Source organism: Bos taurus, chromosome 14 (genome assembly GCF_002263795.3).
Source record: "Bos taurus isolate L1 Dominette 01449 registration number 42190680 breed Hereford chromosome 14, ARS-UCD2.0, whole genome shotgun sequence".
NCBI lineage: Eukaryota > Metazoa > Chordata > Mammalia > Artiodactyla > Bovidae > Bos > Bos taurus.
In genome coordinates, this window is record NC_037341.1 from 58,998,994 (window position 1) to 59,012,355 (window position 13,362).

Genomic DNA, 13,362 nt, shown 5'->3' on the forward strand with positions numbered 1-13,362 from the left:
AGGAAATCAACCAGGGAGGAAATAAGTAAGTCTGAGCAAAACTAGTGTTTCCGGATGAGTCAGAGTGAACCGGCTCTGTGAATTCAGATGTTTATCATTCACCTGCCCATGTTCTGTATATTAACTATCATAAAACCACAACACAGAGTACAATACAAGGGTCTCAAGGTAATTTTTGAACTAAATTTTCACCTAGATATGATCCTGCCGAAGACACCTCCGCCCATTTGGGGATTTGCTAACGTGTCACAAATTTCCCAAATTGGCATTAGGAAGTATTCACTGGAGGAGTTCTACATAATCTAGCCATTTCAAATCTCTCAGGAGTCCAGAGACCTCATTTCACTGGCCAAATGACAACAATGATAGTGCATATATTACAGATTTATTGATACTGCAAAGACATATTAAAAGCTATGCATCAAATCAATGCTAACCCATTTTTGACATATCAATTATATTGTAAAAGGTAAAACTACCATAAAATATACTTAATGGAAAAATCAACCATGGTGGACAAACTTAAAAATAACTCTAAAAATATTTCAAATATTAAAACAGGAGGTGGCAAGCTGGACCAACCCTAAGAAATACTAGTATACTGATTTTTCAGAGTCAAGTTAGTATGTTAGTCACTCAGTCATGTCCAACTCTTTGCAACCCCATGGACTGTAGCCCACCAGGCTCCTCTGTCTGTGGAACTCTCCAGGCAAGAATACTGGAGTGGGTTGCCATTCCCTTCTCCAGAGGATCTTCCCAACCCAGGGATTGAACCTGGGTCTCCTGTATTACAGGAAGATTCTTAACAATCTGAGCCACCAGGGAAGCCCTTTTATAGCCATACTTTAATTCATTTTGAAATCTTTAATTTTCAACTATCTATCTCAATATTTGGAAAGTAAAACCATGTGAAACAGTTATCTGAAAGCCCCATGGGAAGAAAGCAATTTCATATTACAACTTTTTAAAACAATCTAGGAAAAGGGTTATCAAGTTATCCCTCTGGTTATTAGTCTAAGTGATGATCTTGTTTTTCCATTTTCAAAATATAATTTGAGAATAAGTAAGCTTCTTCAAGGATTTTCTTGGTAGCTCCGCTGGTAAAGAATCTGCCTGCCACGCAGGAGACTCTGGTTCTACTAGGTCTGGAAGATCTGCTGCAGAAGGAATAGGCTACCCACTCCAGTATTCTTGGGCTTCCCTGGTGGCTCAGCTGGTAAAGAATCTGCCTGCAATGCAGGAGACCTGGGTTAAGTCCCTGGGTTGGGAAGATCCCCTGGAGAAGGGAATGGCTACCCACTCCAGCATCCTGGCCTGGAGAATTCCATGGACTGTATTCTATGGGGTAGCAAAGAGTCGGACACAATTGAATGATTTTCTTTTTTCAAGCTTCTTCAATCTGAAATGGTAGTGACTGATAAACAATTAAATAATAGGTCTCAACTGTGTATATTTCAGCTCCTTGTACTACTAGAGAAGCAGGAAAGTCTATAGATCAGGGTCAGCAGGTCTCCAAATCATAAGCAGAACAAGTCACAAGAGAGACTCTACCATTTCCCTAAACCTGCCCATGGGGTATTTAGTGGTGTTATTTGTAACTTCTTCTCTCTTCTGATCTTAAATAACAGACTTCGACAATAGGCACCTGGTTCATTTATACTGTAGTCTCTTATTCCATGAGAAAGACATGCATTTTAAATGATTTAATCTTTGTATGCCATAGTTTTAAAGGCCACATGCATTTTGACACAGTAAATCAGTTTTTATAATTTTCCATAGATAATATGAAAACTAAATATTGATCACAAATTCTTGAGGGGATCTTTTGCTGTAAAGTAAATCAACTGATCTGCCAATATCACAGTCTTTCATTCATTTCACAAAGGAACCTACTGATTCAGTCTTGTGCTTGGTGCTAGGAATACGAGCGGGGCTTTTTCAGTGAAGGATATAGGTATATTAAAGCAAGTTTACTGTAAGGCAGAAAGTATCAGGGAGGGGGTGCAAAGTCATGTGTAAACTGTTTTGGGGTCAATGAAGGGCAAGCATCCTGTCCTGTGGACTCTTGGGACAGGATCTTGAAGTGTCGTGCTCATGCTCAGCTGTGCCCAGATCTTTGCAACCTCATGGACTGTAGCCCACCAGGCTCCTCTGAGCAAGAACATTGGAGTGGGCTGCCATTTGTTACTCCAGGGGATCTCCCTGACCCAGGCATCAAACCTGTGTCTCCTGTATTGCATGCGAATTCTCTTGCTAAGCCATCAGGGAAGTTCCCTCTTGAAGGGCAGATAGGAAGAATTTGCCTTTGCTGGTAATGGCCCTGGACAAAGTCTGAGCAGTGTATAAGAGTGGTAGGTACAGGAAATAGTGACTAGTTCTGGGGTTCTTTGGTTTCAGTTCTTATATAAAGTCTTTATAGCTGTTCTTCATATACAGAAAGCCCTAGGTAACAGTAGGGTTTCCCCGGTGGCACAGTGGTGAATAATCCACCTGACAATGCAGGAGACACAAGAGGCGTGGGTTCAATCCCTGGGTCGGGAAGATCCCCTGGAATAGGAAATGGCAACCCACTCCATTATTCTTGTCTGGGAAAACCCAGGGACAGAGGAGCCTGGTGGGCTACAGTCCTTGGGTCGTAAAGAGTTGGACACCACTGAGCGCAGCGTTCATAGGAAATAGCTTCCTGTCACCACTGGAATCATCATTGATACTATCATTATCACTATTGATAAGCCAAAGAACCATAACAGCATATGTGTCTAGAAAAGCAGGTTAGAAACAGATCTTGAAGGACCTTTTCATAGCAAAACTTTTTTTTGTGCCTAAAACTCTCAGCAGAAGGAAGACAGTAAAGATGTTTTAAGCAGGAAGAATAAGGTTACTACTGTTGCTGCTACTTGGGCAAAACCTCCTACTTACAGTCCTCACATACATTGTCAGATAAAGATGTTGCACCTCAAAGATTAAATAATTTCCTTTAGGTTGAAGATGAAGCCCATATTTATATTTAGCTCTGTTTCCAAACACTACTGCTCCGAGGGTGACCAACTGTCGGATTTTCCTAAGACTGAAGGGTTTCCCAGGATGCTGAACTTTTAGTGCAAGTCCTGGGCAAACTCAGATGACCTGTCCATCCCTGCAGCTCCTAGTCCAAAACAGTATTAATGGTTCACATCCATGAAACACTTGCTAAATACTTCTCCTGAATTATCTTATTTGATTTTTACAACTCCGGAAGTTAGGTATTAACCTTTTCTCCATTTTTTTTTCTACATAAGAAAATTAAGATTTAGAGGATTTGACTTTGTGGCACAAATACGTATAGTTATTTGATATCTATTCTTAATGGCAAGTTAGGCATTGCATCTTTTAAAACGTTGGCAAACCTTTATTATGCCTGGGCTCAGGAAGAAGCTGACATTTCAAGAACTGAATTGAAAGGAAAACAATTTATTTGACTCCAAATCAATAAGGCAAAAGCAAAAATGTAGGAAAGAAACACTGTGAAAGCTATACTCAAGCTGTAAAGAATAAGTAGATAAAATACATCTCAAGGGACCAGTTATTACAGTTTTGAGGAGGCAAGTCAATTTCTTTCTGAAGAAGTCAACTTTTGTAGAGATTGACTGCCTCCAAAGAAGATTACCAAGTGTGAGAAGGAAGGTGTTAGTCAGGATTATATGAAATCTACACTCTAGCAAAATCCATGAATAGAAAATAACAATAATATCCACATTGATCATTAGGTTTACTTTCCTGTATCTCTACCATAAGGATTCATACAAGTCTAGAATGTTAAGGGCCAGAATCAACTTTAAAATTCAGTGAGTTTAATTCCATAATTTCACAAATGAATAAAGTGAAACCAAAATGTTTATCTAGCATCCTATAGAGGTGGGATACAATTGGTACAACATGTTGGCAAAAGAGAATGGATGTAAAATGTATGGTAGGGCCCAAAACATGAACACCCTGATCTCTTGGAACATGTGAATATGTTATTTTACTTGGCAAAATGGATTTGAAGAATATGCTTAAGACTTAGAGTTATGATATGGTGACAGGACCCTAGATTACCCACATGGACCCAATCTAAGCACAAGTTTCTAAAAGTAGAAGGGAAAGGCAAAACAGTAGTCAAAGAAATTTGACATGAAAAGGATTCCACCTACCTCTCGCCCTTTGAAGAGGGCGCACTGCAGCGATGAACTGCATGTGTTGGGGTCTAGAAACTGGGAACAGGCCTCAATTGAAGGAAGGGAGGAAAAGAGGGATTTCAGTTCTGTGGCCTTAGGGAACTAAATCTGCCAACAACCTCAACAAGCAGGAAAGAGATTCTTCCCTAGAACCTCTAGAAAGGAATGCATCCTGCTGACAAATTGATTTTAATTTGGTGATAGCCCTACTGGATTTCTGATGTATGCATGCATGCTAAGTGCTCCAGTCATGTCTGACTCTTGGACTATAGCCAAAACTTTGCAACCCAGTGGACCATGGCCCGCCAGGCTCCTCTGTCCACAGGATTTTCCAGGCAAGAATATTGAAGTGGGTTGTCATTTCCTTCTGCAGGGCAATCTTCCTGACCCAGGGTTCAAACCCATGTCTTTATGTTTCCTGCAATGGCAGGTGGGTTCTTTACCATTAGCACCATCTGGGTAGAACTTTAATATAGTACCTATGTGTTTTAAGTCCCCAAGTTTTTGACTATTTGTCTTGGCAGCAAAAGAAAACTAATACAAAAAACATTCAAATGTACTGACTTACAGTTTAAAAAATAATTTCCTTATCAAATGCACTCAAAGTGTGAAAGAACTCTTAGCTGGAAAAATACCAAACATACATTGTTATTCCACAATCATCAGATATATTTAATATTTTTCCCTTAAAGTATGAAGAATACAGTGGTAACCAACATTTTTTGTTTCTATAACTGGGTATTTAAAACATTTTATGATTCACTATTAACTTTATAGTTGACATGTGACAGAAAGGACATTACTGTCCTTGCATTGAGATGATCTAGGCTATAATCCTGATACGGCTATTGGCAGACTCTGGGACCGGAAAATCAGTTAAACATCCTGAATTTCAGGATAAGTATCTGTAAAATGGGGATAACGATTTCTACCTCAAAAGTTGTCTTATCAAGTGACCACTATGGTGCTTTATACACCACAGATACAGTGCAGACTTGTACCGACTACCTACATGAATAAATAAATTAAAATGTGCAAAGAGTGCTTCCAGAATTCCTATTTCTCAGACACTGGTAATGTTTATAGGGATTAGGACAGAAGTCAAGACAAAAGCTATGACCCAATTTAAAGATGGTGGTAGTCACTATTGCTATTGATTAATTATTTCCACCTCTCTATTTCGCAGGTCTCTTTTAAATTTAGGTATAGGAATATATGACTTCACTCCACCAATGAAATTGAGTAAGCAGTGATTCACGTCCCTTTTACAAAAGAGCTGTAAGACCAATGGACTCACCATCATGCCTTGCTTCTGTTGAAGCGACTGTCAAGCATGTAAAGAAGGAAGACCTCCTAACCACAGAGGCCATGTAATATGAGAAAGAAACTTCAAAAAAATGTATTTGGCCCTGCTAGGTCTTAGTTGTGGCACCAGCATCCTCCTTGCAGCACACAGGATCTAATTCCCTGCGCAGGGGTTGAATCTGGGTCCCCTGCACTGGGAGCACAGAATCTGAACCAGTGGACCAAAAGGAAAGTCCCAGGGAACTTTTTTCATGCAAAAAAAAAAAAAAAAAAAAACTATTGCAATATTAGGGCTGCTTGCAACCTCAGCAAAACCTAGCTCATCCTCATTTATACACAGGTTTTCTTCATTTTTTTTTTTTCTGTATTGAAATAACCCATGGGGTTTTACAGGTTACAGTTTGTACTTTATATCCAGGCAGTCTCTTTTGGTGACCAATTTAAGATATAATGGGAACCTGAATTTCAGTTAAGCTGGAATGTTTTAAAAAGAAAAAGAAATAGTGTGTGCTTCTGAGGCTCTGCTTTGTAAGTTTAAGAAAAATCTGCACTCCTGGACACTGTTGAACCCAGAGTTTCATACTTAGACAGTCTACAACTAGACAAACTTGACAAGGACAAAACGGGTCAGAAGTGTCATTTCTTAGGAATAATTAGAATCATCTAATGTGGATAAAAGAGGTCAAACTAGCATCCACTTCTCACTAACCTTTGGAGTTACTGGACCGACAAAGGAGGTAGCCTTCAATAAATGTTTATACTCAAGCCAAAAGGTTAATGGAGATAAAAGTAGGCAGTCCAAAGGTAAAGAATAGAGGATAATTCTAACCCAAGAAACTGGTGACATAATGCTGTCTTAGGGATTCCAAATTTTGCTGAAAATAATTGCTTAAGATTTCCAAACTCAGGCTTACAAAGAGCTAGAAGTCTTAGGAAAATTTGACCCGTGAGAAGAGACTGACATTACAGTCTTAAAAAACAACCCACCCAGAAGTGGCATTTGATGGAAAATTTGGCCTCCACTGACTTTAGCTGGGAAATATAAAAAAGCTCACTAGAAAATCTCAAACTAATGCCATGAGATACACTTTCATGCTGCTGAAAATTTTCCCAATGTGTTATTTCCATAACTTGGTAATAGGTGAAAAGCACTGGGCCTGTTTGACAACATTCATAGCTATTTCAACAATTCATAGCTGTTTCTATTCTCTCAGCTTTAAAAACATATTTGATATTAGGTATTGGAGAACTTCCAAATTACTGTAGACATTAGATGCATATAACTGGTACCAGAAGAACACATATACGTATGTACACACACACACACAGATATAAATATTCCTAGCCCTTAGGAATGAGATGCCACCATCACTGCCAATCTCTCCCAGTTGAATTACTCTCTACATCTAAATGAAAAAAAAATGATACTGCATGTGATTTGACCTTGTACTACCACAGGGAAAATTTTACACAGTAAAAGTTTCGGTTAATGTATCCAAGCAGTTCTCCACACTGGAATTCAATTCAAATTCAATCTGACAATCATGAAAACATTGTACCCCTCTCCTTTTAACTGTGTGAAGTCTCTAGTGGCAGTGAGCTAAAAATTCCCTTCACCAGCAGCCGAGTCTACAGAGGCATAATAACTTAAAATGTTGGACTACCTGGAGAGGGGAGAAATGTCAAGTGATAACTGAAAGCCCTCCACAATTGTATTCTCAGTAATTCTGGTCATGGTATATAGCCTCAACATTACTGATTTGACCAGAACTATAAAACTTTAGGATGATGATTTCCAGCTAATGAACTGCTTTTTACTAAATATCCTTTAAAAAGTTATACAGGACACCTCATGAATGTTTGAACTTGATGCTACCGAGGTAAAAAATTTGTTTTTTCTTTCAGAAAATAAGAGTATCACTTTAAACTACACAAACAGGATCATAGTACCTCATGTGGTCCCAAAAGGTCAAGTTACTTGCATGACGATATAGAACCAGCTCAGAGAAGGCAATGGCACCCCACTCCAGTACTCTTGCTTGGAAAGTCCCATGGACAGAGGAGCCTGGTGGGCTGCAGTCCATGGGATCTCGAATAGTCGGACATGACTGAGCGACTTCACTTTCACTTTTCACTCTCATGCATTGGAGAAGGAAATGGCAACCCACTCCAGTGTTCTTGCCTGGAGAATCCCAGGGACGGGGGAGCCTGGTGGGCTGCTGTCTATGGGGTCGCACAGAGTCGGACACGACTGGAGCGACTTAGCAGCAGCAGCAGCATAGAACCAGCTTCTCAGCTGTAACACCTGAATATTCTTCATGACCAGAATACTGGACTGGGTTGCCATGCCCTCCTCCAGGGGATCATGCCAATCCAGGGATCTGGGCATCCATTAAGATAATATGTTTCCATTTAAAATAAATTATAGGTTTCCATTTAAAATAGAATAAAATGGTCACTGTGGTATTGATACATTGGGATGTCCCTTGAATGAGAAAAGCAGTATTCCTTTGGGTGTGTGTGCCTTGTCTGAAAACAAGAAGAGTGTGTGTGTGTGTGTGTGTGTGTGTGTGTGGTGTAGAAACAGATTTAGACAAGTTAGTTTAAGAATTTTCAAACTCATATCAAGAATCTCACCTACAGTCATTGCTTAAAAACAAAATAACTTAGTAAAATATTATCCAACTTCCATTGCTTGGAAAAAAAATGCTAGTCACATTTTCAAACTTAAGTTCAAAGAAATTAAGAATATTTTAAAATTAAAAATACATGAAAAGTCTAAAAGGGAAGGACATCAGTACTGTGCTATAATAAGAATCACGACACTATATACCATTAGGCACAGAATGGATTTATGAATGGAAGTCCCAGGAAGGTTTCATTAGAATACTGTTTTTCATGAGCACATTTCTATAAAATATCATTTAAGGATGGCATGAGAGTGAAATTCCAGAGAACTTCAGCTAACAAATGTCTCCAAGTTCACTGTGGTATGTGGGATCGCAAACATGATAAGAGATTTTTCAAAAACAAAATGAGTGTGAAATACAATGATAGAATTCTTGGCTACTATATACATACTCCTTATGTCAAAGACAGTTTTATCTCTATGAACCCAGAATTTAAATAATCATTATCTCTGAGGTATATTTGCTTTTAGGTCTCAAAATGGCTGAACACATTATCTTAATATGAGTCACTGCTTAAATATAGAAATCTTAGTATAAGAAATAATGATCTTTGTGAAAGGGAACACAAACAGTTCCATATATACAGATCATTAAAACAATCTCTTAACTTCCAAATAAAAATAATCATTTTGTTACATTTGAACAATAATATAAAGTCATTGTTTAAGAGTACTCATACTAAAGGTACAGATACTTCATTTTTCAAATGGGAAGAATCTTTAAATGAGTAATAAACATCTACGTTATCCAGATATTTATTATACTTTCATTTTCAAAAAAGAATAGACTCATTTCTCTTTCCCTTTTGCCAACTTCACTCCCACAGTCTCATCTGTTCTCCACATACATTTGGCTCCAAAGAGGAACTACTCCCTCCAAACTGGCAGCCATTAACTTCAACCTTTTATTTTATACGGCTCTGAAAGTCACAGAGTGTTTAAGGAGTGTTGTTTTGCTCCTGGCAGAATTTCTGGGCTTGCACTTGGTGCAATGTGCAGAAGAGTGTGAGCGCAGAAACCTTGGGAAGGGAAAAGTAAGTTGCTCGAGTAGCCCTCCTCACACGAGGCTGTCAGAGAAACCTGCACAGGGCTCAGGGGCCTGGAAAGCAGTGGATCCAGCCCGGTGACCTGAGGCCAATCACTTAACCTCTCCAGTCTCACCCTTCTCCACTGGAAGATGATCTCATAGGTCCTTACAGCTTACAATAATGTCATTATAAGCCTTCCCATTATAGAATTTTTGTCAAGTCTAAACGCAAATCTCGAGTGTGAAGGAGACAATAAAAATGAAAATTCAACATGCTGGGTTTATACTTAAGGAAATGCTACTATTTTTATTGGCAAAGCAATAAATGAAGCGATTCTAATTTACTTTACTTGGGTATTTTAATACCAAAGAAAATGGTGGGGTCAGAGAAAGTGGTGTGGTGGAAATAAAAATGTTTATATAAAGAATCTAGAGAGCAGGAAATAGATCCACAGACAGAGTCAACTGTAGATGGCCTATTTACATTAGAAGGTGGTAATTTCTATTCAGGAGTGTCTTTGTGAGAAGTACCCCAAAGGCATTGAGTGGAAGAGAGAGAAAGCTCTATTCTACACAAAGTCACCCTTAGATACTGAGCTACATGTATTCCTCAGGCTTCAATCCACTGCAATCTTCCAGCCACCTTTTAGACTGTCTCTTTGTTATTACTGTTTTAGACAACCACAAGGCAAAAAACAAACCAACCAACCCAAAGCATTCTTGATACTAATAATATATTTAAAAACTAAAAACAAATATAAAGGTTTCTTTCTCTTCTGGTTACATGTTGTTTTCATGATTTGAACCCTTAGTTTCCTCTATGACCTAAATTATTAACAACTCACCTATGTTTTTAACTTAAAATATATTATACCTGATACTCTGAGATTTGAAAGTCATGGGAAGAGTCTACAGCAAGCCTGGAAGAATAGGATTGAGGAACATTTCCCACTCCAAAGAGAAAAAAATGATGAAATTGTTGAGCTATATACTAAGTGCTGTGATAAATATAGTACCCTTTGGGAAGGCAGATTTTTACGAGACAAGTTATTGAAAGTAGGGTGCAAAAAATTAAAAGCTTGGCAAACTAGTTGGCAGAAGTGTGAAGGTGCCACTGAGTCAAATCAAACAAAGCTTATCTAATCTGTGAGACTCTTTAATAACACAAATATTGTAAACACTTAAAGTATCTATAAAGTAAGACTGGCCATGAGAGTGGTTTTCGTTTTTTTTTTTTTTTCAAATCAACTGATACAGAAGAACTATACTACTTCACTTTCAGAGAATCAGTCAAGTGCTCACCAGTAGGGGCTGGCCCTCCCTTCTAGAATCAGTGCCTTGATTTCTATGGGGGACAAAGGAGAAAGGAAGTCTAACCAATGAAACAGATTTAGCTGTAACTACAGGCTCCTGACCTAGGGGAGCTTTGTTCAGTATGGAAGTCAATCTGGACACATTTCTCAAACCATGTTCTGTGTAAAAGGAGTCAAAATATAAATAAAAGAATCAATGTGTATAGTTTGAGTACAAATACCAGGATTTAGTTGTGTGTGAATGATATTAAAGCTTGCAACAATTTGGCTTACATTGTTCACATATGTATTTTTGCCACATTAATGATCTAACATTATGTATAAACTCATTCCGATTATTAATAACTGATCAGTATTTAAAACAATCTCCATGTGCCATTTCTATTTTGAGAAACTTATTTAGGTTATTCTGCTTTTAAAATAATCACTTTATTAGAAATTAAGTATATTCATTATTCATTCAATAAACTAAACTAGATAAACTAGATTGAAATTAGATATTCAACTAAATATCTACTATATAGAAAATGCCAAGAATAGAGAGATATGAGTTTCGTTTCCTCTAGATGCTCACAATGCATAAATATCTAAATGATATACACACAGATTATTTAAATCAATCTTAATAATCAAGCTTATTATAGTTTAAGTGTATGTCTCACACATTTGAAAACTGCAATGCATATCTGATGGTCAATGACCAAACGAAAGCATAACAATAGATGAAAAGTAGTTAATACACACATATTAAGGGATCTTCATGAGAATTAGGATTATACTTTGAAGTTTAAAACACTAAAACTTTCTCCTATATGGGTGGAAAGTCTATCAAATATGCCTTATATTTTTAAACATTGTACCTAAAATGTAATCATAAAGGCTTTTTATATATATATTTAGGGTTAAGCCAGGCACTTCCACTTTTATCAAACATTTTGATATATACTATATACTGTATAGTTTACTATACATACAATTATTATTATTACTGATAAATGAAGTATATCATAAACATATATGAAAAATATATTGAAGACCATTTCAAAACTTGAAATATTTGGTGGGAAAGTAGCCCAGATAAATTATTTATGTATTATTTTAAGTGTATACTCATTAACTGGCTTATCACACTTAAGAGATGGTTTAAAAACCTATACTATGATGTCAGCTGACTGAGTTCAAACTTCATTTACAACAGCAGTAGCTGTACGACCCTAGGCAACTTGCTTAACTCCTGTGTCTCAGTTTCTTCATCTCTAAGTATAATAAAAGTATTTATGTTGTAGGATTATTTTGAAGATAAGATGAGTTAATGTATTAAAAAAGTGTTAGTCACTTAGTCGTGTCTCTTTGTGACCCTATGGACTATAGCCCAATAGGATCCTCTGTCTGTAGGAATCTCCAGGCAAGAATACTGGAGTGGGTTGCCATTCCCTTCTCCAGGAGATCTTCCTGACCCAAGGATTGAACCCAGGTCTCCCGCATTGGAGGCTGATTCTATTCCTTCTGAACTACTAGCGTACAGGCATGTTATTTATTCTATGCGAGAGTTTGCCTAATGTTTCTAATATTGCTAAAGAAAGATATTTCCACAGAAATACAGAATTCCCAGTAAAACAAGAATTTTGGCTGGATGGAAAAGTGACACATTGCCCTAATATATGATATACAGTATTTCATTAGGCATTAACTATGTGTTAAAATTCTAGGTGTTACATTAATTTATAAAATAATTTTCACAACAATTTTATGAGAAAGATATCATTATGCCCATTTTGCATAAGCAAAAACTGAGACTCTAAAATGTTAAACAACTTTTTCAATTTCACATGGTTCAAAATAGCTTTAATCATAAACTGCCTTCTATTTTCCCCTTAGCAAATCTGTAAGAAACTAAATTCTTTCCATGTTATTAGAGCAATAAGAATCTTCTCAGGAATTGTGTTAAATATCAATTCTTCATATCCATGAAAACTAGCTTAAATGATCTTCCATGAGTCAGTGGTTAGCAGTTTCTGTTTTACATTATGCATGATTCCTAGCTTCACTTTGTATAAGCTAATTGCATGGTGCCTCATTAATAATCTTCAGGGGGTTTTGAGCTGTGAAATTTATAGCTCTGTAGTGAATTATTTCTCACATTTGCACAGTTTGGGGTCTTGAAAGTCTAGTTGAGATACTAAATACCAATAGCAGGCATCGAGTAGGTATACGGGGAATAGAATTTAACATAGTCTAGTTAGGATGGAAAAAATACTGAAAAGCGGTAATGCTTTCCAATGTTCTTAATTTTATGACTGCAGATATTTTTATACCTGTAGAAATGATGACAGCTTAGAACGGATTAAAAAATAGCCTCTATACAAATCTCCAATCATAAGCAGAATTCATGATGAGATCCAAGATGTCGTTAGCTAAAATTCACGCAGTTCATCATTGACTGGGCAAGAGCAAATGAAGAGCAGATGCTCTTGGTGCTCAGCTGGTCAAGAGACATAGTAGGGCCTCGTCACAATACTTAACAGTGAGCGATCAGCATGCTATCTGGGCTGCAAGAGATTACCACTGTCCTTCATGCCTGGCAGGTCAGCTTTCTTCTATAGAACCGTTTGGATGCAGTGACTTAAGGAGTTTGAACAGCCTTGTGAAGTCCTGGCTCACTGATGGAGGATTCTCCACCTAAAGAATTAACTCAGTCTGAGTTTAGTTAGCATATTCCTCAGTTTAAATTGGTATTGCTCACAGGTAGAAGGGATCAAAACACAGAGCAGTTTTATTGGCTGGCAAAAGTTCAAGGTCAAGCTGGAAAGTTAAAAAGAAGCCTCAGAGAAA

At 37.5% G+C, this 13,362-nt stretch overlaps 1 protein-coding gene across 1 annotated transcript in view; it reads right to left on the reverse strand.

Annotated features, from left to right (window-relative positions):
- Positions 1–13,362, reverse strand: part of ZFPM2 (zinc finger protein, FOG family member 2) — a 524,880-nt gene that overhangs the window by 180,311 nt on the left and 331,207 nt on the right.